Source organism: Antedon bifida, chromosome 3 (genome assembly GCF_963402885.1).
Source record: "Antedon bifida chromosome 3, ecAntBifi1.1, whole genome shotgun sequence".
NCBI lineage: Eukaryota > Metazoa > Echinodermata > Crinoidea > Comatulida > Antedonidae > Antedon > Antedon bifida.
In genome coordinates this window covers 3,147,287-3,161,043 of record NC_136228.1, presented here as the reverse complement: position 1 = coordinate 3,161,043, position 13,757 = coordinate 3,147,287, and the positions used below count along the sequence as shown (strand labels likewise).

At 29.8% G+C, this 13,757-nt stretch overlaps 1 protein-coding gene and 1 long non-coding RNA gene across 2 annotated transcripts in view; both read left to right on the top strand.

The window, feature by feature from the left end:
- The window catches only part of LOC144837396 (NLR family CARD domain-containing protein 4-like), a 147,058-nt gene that overhangs the window by 126,079 nt on the left and 7,222 nt on the right, over positions 1 to 13,757 (top strand). The window lies entirely within an intron of this gene.
- LOC144837404 (uncharacterized) lies at positions 11,160 to 11,858 on the top strand. The gene is made up of 3 exons (XR_013611471.1): positions 11,160 to 11,243; positions 11,625 to 11,681; positions 11,794 to 11,858. It is a non-coding gene; the product is annotated as an uncharacterized LOC144837404 (long non-coding RNA).

Here is a 13,757-nt window from a genome sequence, read left to right as displayed (position 1 = left end):
AAATCATGGATTTTCCTCCATGATTAAATCATACTTTGAATAGGTTATTTTGATTAAATAAAGTTAATCACTTCCGTAGACAAAAACATGTTTTCACTTATAAAATGACAAAATGGTTAAATCCAACTTAAAGCCGTTTGCTAGGCTTTTGATGAATTGATGAATTTTAGGTAAATAATTAAGTAAATAATAAATTTATGGTCAAAGTAAATAACTTTTATGTGAAATTTTTTTCATCAAAAAATATATTTCAGGTGGAATAGTCATCTGTAGGTTTATTTTGAAATCTAGATTCTCCTGTAAATAAATGTCTTGGATACATTGAAATGTTAATATGCATGTATTATATTTTGATATTACATAGCCTATGTAAATACGTGTACGTGATTGGTTGAAACTGCATCACATGACTACCTTAGGGAATCCACCTAATATCCATATTAGGGAAGGATACCTAAAAATTATATAGAAATAAAGAGCCATAATATACTGTATTAACTTGAAAACTGAAATTAATTCAACAGCATGTAGGGCTTAGTTGTTTTGCCTTTGTTGCTGAAACATAATGCACTAAACAAAAGAACAAAAGCAGCAGTATTTTAACACATTAACACACTCAAATAATAAATGGGACACCCCTATTTTCCCATCTTTTTATAATGGTATAGTCCATACAAGTCGAGGTGGCCAAAAACACCCGACCCAGCAGTAGGCCTAGATATTCAACTTGTTGTTGGCTATGTAATATAACAGATATCGCCTTTTATATCGGTAAAATATAAGATTTGACATCCCTCGGAGAATGATATTTTGTTTGATGGAATATATTTCCCGAAGCGCTACGCTTGATTGATTAATTACAATGCTGTTATATACTGTTTATTAGCTAATTTAATCAGACCACTCTATCATAGTAATGGCCTTTCATAAAAACTACTGTAACAATTGAATTATATCCAGCTAAGACTGTTTATTTGATTGTGTCTAAAGCAAGTTTGAGGTACTCCTACCACTCACATCCACAAAGTTTAATTATCTGGCTTTGTCAAGAAAAAACCTGGTTTTAAAATATAAGCTACGATATTCCATGTACAATATGTTGGCAATTTAATGAAGCTCTCGCATTTAGACAACTACCGCTGGAAACTCACCACCGTACATTGCCCTTTAGAGGTTTAGAAAAACTATAGTTAGACAATTAACACCCAGAACAACTAATTGGAAAGGAGGCAAATCAGCCAAATCAGAAATTTGGGACAACATAGGAACTTATGTCATGGTAAATTCATTATGTGTATGCATGTACATTGAGTAGTATAGGTTCTAGACTCTGTTTTGCACATATGGCATTTCATACGTATAATACTTGAAAAAATTTAGATTTATTCAACAAAACCCTCCTTATTCTAGGCAATGACCATGATTTATTTGATAACATTATTAAGTCTTTAATCGACAAATTCTGTAAATCATTGGCTAAATCTTTATGGAAAAAACGTTTAAACTATGTTAATGCTGTTGTGTTATGAATTGCTTTTCAACTTTTGTGTGTCATTTTGATTTCTGTTAATGTTAGTTAATGTTGATACGTTTTTTTTTGTCTTAGTGTTGAGTATTGAGTAGACACACCGTTATACTCTTTATTTTGATTCATACCATGAAATTAATTTTATTATTTATTTTGTGTGTATCTAAACATTTTTATTTATTTTTTTTTTGTAAGAGTTATGTTTTGCATTTTACTCATTCATTTTGATTCATTTTTAAGTTAATAATTTTATTTATTTTTGTATGTTTTTACTTGGACGCACCTTTATCATCAAAGTGTGCCACTGTTGTAAAAGTGAAGTATCCAATAAATTATTATTATTTATTATTATTACTTGAGCTTGAAATATCCAGACAAAAATTAAAACGCTGACTGATGGACTAACATGAAAAAGACAATAGTCTAAGACAACCAATAACACTATGCAATATACATAGTTGTAGATCATAGGTCAAAACCAAAAAAAAAACAACTTTTTATCTGAAAATAAGATGCTTTTATTTTCATACATTAAAGCAACAACATTTAACATGCATGATGAGGCTAAACAAATTATAATAACATTATACAGAAAACATTTTCAAGTTAGCTACTAGTAATGTAATGATTAAAACATTGATTACCATTGATATGGTAACAGCAAAAAAATGCAACAATTGAACATTTGTGTGTAATCCATTTGGACAACATTTTGTAAATTAGGTGGCAGAATTATACTCAGAAATCAACATTTCAGCTGGTTTTCACTATGCAAATTGAACATTACTCAGCTCTGATTGGTTGATATTTTTTTTCTTCATATCACAAAATACAGTATAGATAGAAACATGAATACGTGCACAAACGCTTTTAATTCGCCGCAAATAAATTCACCTATAGTGGAAAACAGTCTTTACATATTCCTAAATTTAGTGACCCATTTCAGATGTAATGAAACATAAAACCAAAGGGACAACACTAAAATAATGTAGGGGGAGGGTGTTGTGTGAACAGCACCTTATTGTAAACAAAAATGATCAAGGTGAACATTTTCATATGTCTGAATAATTTGTTAAAATAATTAATGAGAAATCATAGACTGATAAATGGTGCTTGAGTTTCTTATTAAACTATTAATAATAGTTCATATAATAATATTCAAACATAATTATTAAAATATTAATAATAGCTGCTGTATAATTAATTATAGCACAATACTAATAATATTAACATAAAAGCATATATAATTTATAATGATTATAATACAGTGTTACAATAAACTAATATAAGCTCTATTTAATAAATTCTAAATAATATTTAATTTATTTTTAAACTGAGATAAAATTAAATATTATTTACTATACCTAGACAGCCAGGTATTATATGAATATAAGAGGATTTTTCAAAATGTGTTTATTGTACATGACTTTCATAACCAACAGTGTCACACAAACTGTCAATGTATTTAAAGAATTGACATGCTTAACAAATATCTAACCTATTCTTTTAAAGTAAGGTAAACATAGTCGCATGGTACCTACAAGAAATAAAGTGGTGCAGTGATTACAAAAAAAAAGCGAAAAATCTGTGTAGACCACAGGGTTGTCAAAGACCTCTGTGAAAAAGTGGTCAGGTTGAAACCTTGTACTGGTGACTATGGCCCTGGTATTAATTTACTTGTATCCATTATAATAAAGTAATGTAAAAATATTATATTAATATTTTAGCACCATTCATATTTCAGATACATTTAAAAATCTTTGACAATTTTCTTTTGGAACAGATTAGGATGACTGTGTGAGGTCCAGTATTCATACTTTAGCTATACAGTTTCTGTATTTCACTACATATATTTATTTTTGTTTTCTTTGTACCCTCGGCAGCAGTACAAAAAAACTAATATCTGTCATTTAATAAAATTCTAAAATAATTCTTAAAGCATTTTATAGACACATATAAGAGAATAAAATTAATCAATCAATTTTTTCGTTATCAAAATAGATTGGTCAAGATGATCACACTTCTTATTTAAAAATACGTTCTGTTGCACTTTGTAATTTAAAGTACTGGAATGGCCTATACAATGTTAAGGTTACACCAGCTAGAAGGAAGAGTGGAGAGGGAAAAAAGGGGACAGTTTAAAAAGCATCCTTTATAATGGATGTGACAATAAAAGCTGATCTTTTTTCATATATTTTAAAATAAAAAACCACCCTTTGGAAGCATCCTTAAAATTGGTAAATACCCACCCTATGTATGAGCCCAACCCCTTATAAGGCAATCCTCATACACCACTAACTTAAAATGCACATAACTATTAAGTCAGTAGAGTTTTTCTTTATTAAAAATGTCATCGTCTCACAATAAAATTAATGGCAATGTTCATTTCAACCACGATAGCTTTTTTTAAGGCGAAAAAAAATCCGATTTCTGCACTGAGGGCGACATATATGCATAGCCAGCCGTTGTACGTCATGAAGATAAGCATAAGGAAGTAACTGATTGTTACTTGGACAATATGTAAAACAATCTGCAGAAATTGAGCACCACTCAACTAACAAGATTCGGCAACTTGTACTTGTACCAGAAAATATTTAAAAATCCATTGGTACCTTAGGGAAATCCAAACCATGAAAGAACTGAAATCTCCTGAAGTTTTTGGAAAGAAACCAGGAGTTCAAGAAATTCAAAGTTACATTTTAAGTACACATTTTCAACTTCATATGGCCTACTACAAAATGATTAGGTCGATATATTTTAGATACATGTTGCTATGCTAAAAAAATCATATTCTAAACACAAAAAAATGAGTTCTGTAAAGAACTGTATCTTGTTTTCAAGGATTTAATTTATGATTTGGTGAATATTTTGTTGTTATGGAACTCAAACTGGCTTCATAGCACAATATCCAGTATATCTGATTTGTTTGTGGCTGAATGTTTTTAAACATAAATGGAACTATTATTTGGTCTGAAAGGCTATTTCAAACTGTATAAAAAATAAAAGATTACTGGAATCTGAGAATCGTGACATATTTCAAATCTAATCATAGAGATAGCATTTTCACTGAAAGCTAGAGAGGACTGCTGTACCACACCAACGTGAGATAACAACTACAAGATTAAATTACTGTACATGGCCACTGTTGCCTGACTATATTATATATAATTTTTTATTATTTTGGATTCAAATATAATTATATTCTTGTAAAAGGTTAAAACAGAAACACTACTTAACACTGTGCAATAAATATGATTTATATTTTTAAAAAAAACAAATATAGTAAACCAACGTAATTTGATAAAACTAGTGAATAAAACCAAGAAATCATATTGTCACATCAAGATTCATAAAATTAATTATTATTATTATTATTATTATAAAATTAATTGAACTAAGATCAAGTTATTAAGCAAGTTATGATATTTGTGTTTAAAGTCGACATGCTAGATTTATTAACAATAAACTAATATCAGACACCAATGAGGGTCACATCAGCCTATTTTCTACCTACAGTGTGAATAGTAACCTACACCATTGGTAGTCCCTTACATTGGAATGAAATAAAGGTTAATATCGTTCACAAAGGTCAAATAAAAGAAACTAAATAAATTATATATACATTTTTAAAGAAGTGATTGTTTGAGTTTATTTACTAATGACAGTCATTTCTGTTTTGTCATTGTCATAAAGAAAACTTATCTTATTTACATTGTGTCTTGATGAGGTGTGTTTGCTGTTCAAAGTACAAACAGTAGGCCTACAGCTATGTTTTTAGTAGGATCACCGTAATTTTCTGGTAAGCAGCAATACATTTTTAATATTTATTTATTTTAATTTCTGTTGTTTTAGCATATTGTTTAATAAAGCTAAATGCTGCTAGGCTAAAGACTAGGCAAAAACAGTGTAAGTAAGTGCATGGAGGAAATTTCCTCAACCATTCCTCAATGTACAAACTATATATGTTTCTTTAGCTACATTTATTTTTATGTATTTACACAAAATACAAATGAGGAGAATGATGATACGGTAGCCTACATAAAGTATGCACAATTACATAAAGCATCGCGAGTATAGAACTATGATAGGAGACAACAAAATAATATATATTTTTTTTTTAGAAAACCAAATTGCAATGAAATGGCAGAATTGAATGATAAATTTGATGATTTGAAAGCCAATCTTAACAAACATTATGATGGTGAACATTATTGTTGGTTAAAATTCTGCTTATACAAGTCTTTAGATATAGGGGACTTTTACCAGAATGAAAAACCAGTAATAGCACATGAGTTGTTCAATAAGCTTGAGCTAAAAGGTTATATTAAACCTACTAATGTCAGCCTGTTGTTGGAGATTACAATGCTCACAGAAGTTAAGACTGCTGAAGATCTTGTACTGGAGTATATTAAGCAATCTAACCAAGATCAGAATGCTGATGAACAACTACATGTATTGTCACCATATCGGAAACGCTTGTTTAAAGCTTTAAAAAATGTTGACGGAGAGAGTTTATCGCGTGTTAATGCATACTACCAACTGACGTCAAAGTTTGCCTCCAAAGATATTTGGAAAGTAGTATTCCACCTTGAGAGTAATGGAATATTAGCAGATGAACCTGACAAAATAGAGAGATTTGCACTTCGTCTTAATGAATGTGCAAAGAATCTACTACTTGCTAGAGGTAATACAAACTCTTTCTCAGTAAATGAATGTAGTTTTATGTTTAATTGTATGTAGCTTTATGTATATACTGTACCCTAATTAAGAACCCCTTCTGAAGCAAAAATACAAATTAAATATACGTCCTTTTTAGTGAATTTTTAATTTTTATTGTTTTTTATAATTTATATGTATTTTGTTACGATAAGAGCAATATATAATGCAAATATACAAATGTTGCTTTCTCCAACTAAATAAATAATAAACATTTAAATGAGCATTTTTATTTTGAATTTGACACTTATACAGAGAATGATATGCTATTTTAGCACTTTTTAGTGTTTCAGGTCATTTTACTGATTCAAATACCGAGCTTCTGAGGAATTTTTAGAAATCAATACAAATAACATGTTTTTTAATTGTTCTTCTATATTTTATAGATTCAGAGCTTCCGATAACTCTTCTTCCAGGACAAAAATCATCCTCAAACTGGGAAATTTACCCTCAGCTTAAAGAATATTTTGCAAAGTTTTGTCCACCTGTCAATCTAATTACATGTGAATTGCACATGTGTCCCATTCCTTCATTATCACTTTATCTATATATAACTGATCAGACTGGCCTATCAACATTAGTGGATATGCATTCAAGTAAAGAGCTTCTCAGGAGTTTAGCAGGCATCATTGAACCAAAAAATCAGCAAATGTTTATAGATAGTTGGAACACAAAGATTGAACCAGATTATGAAGTTGCTTTGAAAAAACTAAACGGTAAGCTTTTATGTACACATTAGGCATACACAGTGTACTGTACACATTTAACTAATAACTTTAAGTTATTTTTGTATCTAGAAAGCCACACCGAGAGTGCATACCTCCGCCTACTGTAAAATTCTCCTACATATATTTGTGTGTGTCTTAATGTTGTGTGTGATTTAGGCTAATTTCACTACAAGCATGTGTATGCGAATTTGGTGTAATGGTTATGTAACCATTACATTACATTACAACTAACAATAGTTTCAGTTGACTAACAATAGAACAGCAACGGGTGAATTTGAAAAGGAATAGGTTTTTTTAAAAACTACTCGTATTAAAAAATTATTATTTACAAATCAACAGACAAACGCGATCGATTACATATACCTCCTTGGTGGAGGTAAATAATATACTTGGCAACATTATGCCAAGTAACAAAGCAAATACTATACTTGGCAATATGCCGTAGGAAATATGTAGGTTTTGATAATTTTCTTTCCTTGTAACGTTCCATCATGATTACATAGTTACCTCCTCCTGTATGGCCTATTTTGATGGTTAAATGGTTAAATTTGTCCATCATGCAAATTTGATTTTAGAAACCAATTTATATTTCATTTAGTTATTGGTAGGCCTACATTTAAAATATTATTCAGTAAGTAATAAAACTTATTTATCAATTTACCTTGCAGTGGATGACCGGGAAGCGTGTCAAGGTATCTATTGGCTTATATTCTTTTTAAAAACAATCTACAACAATTAAGGAAATTGATATACCCAATTCACACATAAATTGTTACAAGAATATCTCCCGGGATAATCTTATAGCTTATCTTTAATGTTAGATTGCCATCGTGTAATATAATGTAATTGCAGAGTAAAAAAGACCAAAAGGAAACCGTGTAATTGTGGATTTTGCAGTGCAAATCCCCCATCACTATTATTTACTAACAGTTACTAAAAACTAACAATTGGTATATCTTGATTTCAATATTATTTTGGGAAAGTCCAATTTTAAGTAATATAATATTATAGTGATTGGTTAAATGTCACATTTTATCTTTTAAGGTGCTGAATTGATGGTATGTCTTAGTGAAAATCAAAGTTCAAACTGGATATGGCCTGTAAATTCATTCTTCGGTGGAGTTTTAAAGCTTTTTGCTTATTTCAAGAATAAGTTTAATTTGTACATCACATCAGGCGAATCTAGATCTTTGGTGTTATATTTGGCTGCTTATGACTCTAAAGCATTGCAAGACCTTTGGAAGATGTATTCAAGTCAACAGTTGTACAGCGATTTAGCAACAATTGTAGTAGACAAATTCCAACAACAAGAATTGATTGATGTTAAAATTCATTACAAGGATTTCAAAGCTGCTGTGAGAAAGTTAGAGGAAATCGGTAAGACATTTGTACAATTATTGTTGAAAAAAAATAATGGTATGTAATTAACAAATTGAAACTAATATACCAAGATATACTGTAAGACATCATTTATTTATCCGAGCACTATAACTTTTGTCTTTGTTTTTACCCATTAAAGCTATTTCAAGTAGACAACTTCCATCATAAATTTCACACGGACTACCCTACTCTACAGGCATTAAGGAGAGGCGTGAAATATGAAGGGTTAAAACAATTTTAGGAGGAGGGGTTTGCTAATAATAATAATGTTATTATTATTACCAACACTTCATACTGTTATGTACAGTGTGTTAATGTACATTGGTACAAACTGTGAGTTTGGAATAACTCAACATTTTAATTATTTAACAGAGAAATTAGACCAAGCAAAAATAGCTTCTGAGGAATTTTCAACCGTATGTAGAAAGGAACAAGAATCACCTGAAAATGTTGTAATAGAAAAAAGTGAGTCACTGCACTTAAACAAGAATTTGTAAATCTTGAATAATAAAAGACATTATAGGCCTACAAGCAATATGAGTGTATTTCAACTGATATGAATCTCAAAATTAATAAATAGGAAAGTATAGCAATTGCTTACACCTAAAATCTATACTTTATTAATTGTCATAAATCTATAATTTATTTATTCTTTTTTTCTATTTTTATATACTTTACTTTGTACTATTTATGATATGCATCAATAATTATTTGCCTTCTAGTAATCTCAAAATGTATTTAAAATTTTACCTAAAATTGCCTAAATTAACTACTGAAGCTTTTGAATAAAAATTATATTTTGTATAATAAGCCAATTTTAATTTTAAAAAGGATTGAGGACATTAGCTTGTTAAAGATGTTTATGTAACGATTATGTTGCATAAATGTTACTTTTTTTATGTTGCTATTATTTATGTGTTATTGTTATATTTTATGCAAGCAATTGAATTTCCAAAAGGGATGAGATTAAATTTAAATCTTAAATCAATTTATTGTTATGTCTCAGAATATTGTCTATAAAACGTATACATTATTCTGATAAACTGGTACTAAGAATTTGTTAGTTACACAAAATCTGAGTATATGTGAACTAAAAATTAATAAATGAACTGGAAAAAATAAATATTTACCTGTGCTGTTGTTGGTTAAGTCCAACAAATGTAATATTGTGTATAATACAAATAACATAATGTAATGACTGCATTGTCCTTCCTGTCATTCCTGTTTATTTTGTTTACCCAGAAGATGTAGCTTTTTCTTATATTGGACATGACACACTAACCACCGATGAGGATCCAGAGAGTGTTGAATTCAGAAGTGGTAAGTTATTTTATTCATAATCTCAAAAGTTGATGATAGTCTAAACAGTTAAGCAATACAGCAGTTTGAGTTAAAGTTATTGATGTTCAGATTTTGTTAAATGTTAGCACATGCAAATGATTTTATCATTTATTGTGTCCCTTTAAAAGAACAAATAACATTTGCTTAAATTGATTTGATAAATGCATTGTTGTTTGATTTAATGGTACCTGCTCATTGGTTTATCTTATCTGGCAGTTGTTTGAACTACAGTTACCTTATATTCCTTAGAGTGCAATATTACCCATTTATCTGCGCTGTATTAAGTCAATCATGTTTTTTTTCCAATTTTAAGTTGTATTTATTTATTTTTATTCAACTTTAAACAGATTTAAGGTTTATTTAATTAACTCTGGTACTTCTCTCTGGCGTTTACGCCGCTCCTAATAATAATAATTAATTATTTAATGAAGAAAGGACAATGAGTAAAACTGTTACGGTAAAAAGTTGAGCCGCGCTTTTTGTAAGAAATATTTCTTGTTTTACTTTGATATTTATTTAACTTGTTGCTTATTTTAACTTTGCACAATAATTGGCTGTTCTATGTGATCAGGTTTAATAAGCTTACAAGTATTAGCTGAAAATGAAAGTGAGGTTTATTGATTGATTAATAGCTAAATTAACTACAAAAGGAAACAGATAATTCTTACACAAAATGTTTACACTATGAAAAAAAAACAATAATTAAAACTTCTGTGTCAAAAAGTTTAGCAGCGTTTTTCGAACATCTATTTAACTTTTTGCTTATTTAATTAAATTGCACAATAATTTATTTAAATTTGCTATTATCAAAGATTATTTATATTTTATTATACATTTTTTCCCATTTTGTATAAAGATATGTCTTCTGATAGTGGTACAGGATCGCATTTTGGAAGTTTCTGTAAGTTCTTAATTCAATGCAACAGATAAATATTTAATTCACATGGCAGATTCTCCTTGCTATATTTAGGTTTGCACAAAAGTGACTGCACACTCATTGACTCCAAATTGCTAAATTTATTTTTTGTTTATGTTAAAAGATCACAGTGGTATAGAGTCTATTGAATCAGAAAGAGGTGAGTTGAATCTTATATAAAGTGGTTTTCTATCTGTAAAAGTTGAGTATACTGTAGATAAACAGAGCCAGACAAAAAGAGAACTAAGATAGGTAAGAAATTCTGGAAAGAGAAGTTTGCATTACTTGCATATTTTCATAATTTATTGTCATAGGATGGGAAATAATATACTTTACAGACACAAGACATTCTAAACCTGCCAGTAATATGCTTGAATATTAATTAGGCCTACGTTATTATCAAATAACAAGAATCAAGTGTGTTGAATATTACATGGCATGCATGTGATGCATAATTAATAAACCAATCAAATGATATACTCGGGTGTGTGATAATTGTGCCACAACTATTTACAAGCATATCATCTAGTTTTTATGGAATTTATAATTTAAAAGTTTTATATGATTTTGTTATTAGTCGCACAAACATTTTCTGAAATGACTACTACTAAACAAGAACTTAAATCTGGTAAAGGTAGGCTAAATATTTTCTCTATAATCAAAATTATAATCAATCAATAAACAATTGTTTTGACAACCTTTATTGAAAGTACAATTGATTGTTTTATCAGGTTCAATAAGCTTCTATGCAGGTCGTAAACAGGAACATGAAGAAGAACTTGCTGAATCTGAATGTGAGTCATCATAATTAATAGAAACTAATACTGCTGGCCACTTAAAGGATTAGAATCTCAACTTATTGTTCACATTTTTATCTGTTTATAATGACGAAAAAATTATCGCAATAGGCCCATATAGGATTTAATTTTCCAAACAAGAAGTCTGTAATTCATAAGCACACCCTATAGTTTTATTAATGTGTTTAATGTAAAAGTTCTATATGATTTTTTATTAGCTGCACAAACATACTCCGACACGACTGATATTGAACATGAAATAAAATCTGTTGAAGGTAGGTAAAAATATTGGTCCATTTTTTTTAATAGTTTCTATAATCACAATAACAATCACCGCTGAAAACAATTGTTTTGACAACCATTATTGAAAGTGATTTGTTTTATCAGGTTCAATAAGCTTCTATGCAGATCGTAAACAAGAACTTGAAGAAGAACTTGCTGAAACTGAACGTGAGTCATCATCATTTAGAAACTAATTATTATTAGAACAACTAACAAACTATATTTGGAATGAAAAAATGGTTTGTTGCTATTGTAATTAGTGATGAGTTTACCTCAAAGGTCAGAAATGTCATTTCCTGTCATTTTTAACTAAAATATCCTATTAGACTGAATATGAATGTATACCTTCTGATCAATTTGAGACAAAAATTACCTTGCTGTGACTAGTGGTTGTCGAGATTTAAGGACCTATTGGTGTTTTGGTCTTATAACCTTTCACCTTGACCTTTTGCAACATTTTCAAAATGTGTAACCAAGCCAAAAATGATTGTTTGACCACCCTAAACCAATTTCTGAAGTCAAATTCTCTGGACCTCAAAGTGCATACGACAGTTGATCTAGCAACTACTGTACAGTAATAAGAAAGCATTAACAATTTGTAAATAATAAATTATTTTTTTATTATTACAGGTTTATTAAGACTCAATGAAAATCGTAAGCAATATCAAGAAGAAGAACTTTCTGAAACAGAAGGTGAGTCATAATACATAATATTATTACATATGGTTGATTTGTTGTCATGTGCATTTTTTTTGGTACACATATACTTGCTTGCTCCAGAATTTAATTCTGACCCAGAGTTTTTCGGAACTAGAGATAGATGCCATGTGTTGCGTCTGGCCAGATGAAAGGGGCTACCTGTACATTTATAGATGTTGTGGCCCACAATAATTAAAAGATGAAGGTGTTAGCAAAATGAAAAGTTACAATTACTTTGGCTACATGCAGTGTTTGTTGAAGGCATGCTGAAGGGATTTCAATGTACTGGTACATGTCTTGAACTGTTTTGATGTTGCACATAATTTTGTGTTACGTTTCTGTGCTTGGAGGATGACTGTTGTTGATGAAGGATTCTGGTGGTGAGAGGATGCATTACCCATACGGGGAATTCATCCTCTCACCTACTGATTTTGATGTTGGAAGGGAATGTTGGGATAGTGTCTGTACTTACATTGGTCATCTATCTGTCTGACGGCTTAGTTTTATCAACTATGAACTTGTCTTGATGAAAATCAATTTGAAATTTCCAGGTGTCCGAATCATGGCACTGTCCTAACCATGGATCATTGAGGTACATGAACATTGACAATGTCACAAGTTTTAAAATACATTCCTTTTCACTAAATAATCTTTCGTATGGTGAAGTCCACGATTTATAAATTTACACCTTTGCATAGCGAATAATGATCTTCGATTGTAAAATCTAAACAGTTACTCCTAATCGGTCAAATTTGGTATCAATTTGAACAGAAAATATCACATTTTCACATATATATCTATCATTAATATTGAGGGAATATTGTTAAATTAAGAGTTTTATAGAAACAGTACTAGTACTAGGAGGCTACGGTCCAGGGGAAAATACCGGGGGGAGGGGGTTTAGGGGAATGTCCGGGGGTAAAATGTCCAGGGGGAAACTAGCCTAGAACCGATTTCACAACATTAGGATATTATTATTATTATTATTATTTACATGTTTATAAGCATTATAAATTATAGTTACGTCCTGTAATTTGTGAGTTTCTTGCGGTTGGATCCATGTTAAAAATAATATTACTTTTAAAGCAGCTGACATATATACAAATATAAAGTGTCTGAAAACCTGGCCTTTGGCATTCTGTTTAAGACAAAAGTGGAAAAACAATTGAGCGGTTTTAGAAGTTGCATACTTTTTAATTGTGTATTATTCACATGCACAACACATGATAGAAAAAGAAAAATAATGAAATAATCAAAAAGAACTTCAAAAGAGCTTGTAAAAAACTTGATACCAATTTATTTGATGTCTTTTATAGATTTACTAAGGCACTATGAATCGCTTAAAGAAAAACTTAAAGAGATTATAAGTA